Source organism: Myotis davidii, unplaced genomic scaffold (assembly GCF_000327345.1).
Source record: "Myotis davidii unplaced genomic scaffold, ASM32734v1 scaffold332, whole genome shotgun sequence".
NCBI classification, from domain to species: Eukaryota; Metazoa; Chordata; class Mammalia; order Chiroptera; family Vespertilionidae; genus Myotis; species Myotis davidii.
This window is the reverse complement of record NW_006285779.1, coordinates 7,845,716-7,847,694: the sequence shown is the minus strand read 5'-3', so window position 1 is coordinate 7,847,694 and position 1,979 is coordinate 7,845,716.

Genomic DNA, 1,979 nt, shown 5'->3' with positions numbered 1-1,979 from the left:
TGACACCAGAAGAGGGAGGAAAGGCCAGAGGATGCTGCCACGTTTCTGCCTGCCATCCACAGGGAACTAAAGCACATTCTTACATCCCTGGCAGGGAGTGGTACTGTCCGCAAGTGGCTGGCATTTTAAATGACTGTGGGCACATCTCAAGGAGGATGAGAACCTGGCTAGAAACCTCAAGTTAAGAACATGGTGGTTGTGGGCATTTTCCCACCCTAGGTCCTACTTGAGGCTTTAGCCAAAGAATAATTTGTTTCACAAAATGGTAGGGAGCGCCTTCCTATACATAGACAGAGAATGAACCATTTATTACTGTAGCTGGTTCATTGCTGCTTTCACTAGATAAGAAAAATACTGCCCTTCTTCGCTAGCTGGGGCCTTCTTTCAACTTTTGCTCTATGGATTGGTGGACATATTCCTACCCTCTTAAATGTGCCTCCAAGACTAGCATTTAGGCCCAGGGTGAAGAGAAATAAGGAATGGGGCGTACTGTTCTTCAATTTATACTGCACAAAGGCACATGAAGGGGAGAGAAGGGATTGGCAGGGTCCATTTATTGTCAAAGATATGGCATCTAATAGGCATAGAAAGTGCTAAGTGCTGTCTTTATTGCCTTCTGTGTCTGTGACAATCTGGAAAAGAAGATCCCAAAAGAAAATTATTTGCATAATAAGGAAGCATGATATAAGCCTATGGTCTGTTTGCTTCTTGTGTAAATTCCTTCAGTAATTGTTGCTAAACAATTATTTCCATATGAATTCTCAAAATACTCATAGCTGAGCCAAAAGGTAAAATAATCAAGTAGTGACATTAAAATTCCAGTTCCATCTCCTTCATGAACCTTCTCCAGGTTACCTTTTAACTGGTTCCTCTGTTACAGTTGCGTTTTCCAGCAAGATTATAAACTGACAACAGGATGGGAACATGGGCTGTGAAGTCTGAGGGATTGGGGCTCAAGCTCTGTACTTGCTGGCTGTGTGCCTTTTAGAGGATTACTTGATCCATCTATGCCTCGGTTTCTTCTTTTGAAAATCAGGGACAATAACAGGAAGGACCTCGCAGGATTATTGTGAGAATTAAATGAGACAATGCATGGAATGCCTGGGTACAACAGATGGTCAATAAACACCAGCTTTCCTCCTCCTGTCTTTTAGGCACTAATGGGTTCTTACAACCATTTCTTTATTTCCTTCAGGACCTATCACGGGCACAAGTAATTCTATAAATATTCTCTGATGGATACAGTCACAATTACACTTATTGACCGTTTAGCCCTCCCTTGTCTAGGAGTAACTGAAAGCTCTGCACGTTTAAGGTCACTAAGTTATTAGGATGACGGCTGACCTGGAAACCACCCTCCCGGCCTCTCCCCGCACCGCACAGCCTCCGGTTGGCCCCTTCCTCCCGCCAATGGATGGTTCACCTGCCGGTTTATTATGCGCTTAACAAGCAGATGGCCGATTCCAGGGAGCAAAGGGTATGCGTGTCCGTGTGTGTCTAGACTCAACGTCATCAGCTGAGAAGCGTTTCCATGTTTTGACCCAGGACATTTCTCAAGTACCTTTCCATAGGTTCCAAACAGAAAGCCCTCACCTTATTGACTGGGACGGAGAACTGAACTTTAGTCCTAGCAGACTTCACCCCGAAATACAGGCTCGGTATATGGTTCACTTAAGACAAATGTCACTGCCTTAGAGAGCGGGGATAACTGGGGGTGGGGGTCGGGGGGCGGAGTGGGAAGGTCTGGGTGCTCCCTGGCAGCCCAGGACCAATCACAGGCCACATGCCATCCTGCACGCATCCTGCAAAAGGCGGTGGTGGGCCGATGGAGGGGGGGCCTGGCTTTCAGGGAGGATCGCGAAGGCCGGGCGGGCCACGGGGACCTGCACCCACAGGCCCCTGAGGTCAGCGTGTGGCCAGTTACAACCCAGGGTAACCCGACGCCGAGGCAGGTGCCCTGGACCGGAAGGGGCCCCTCC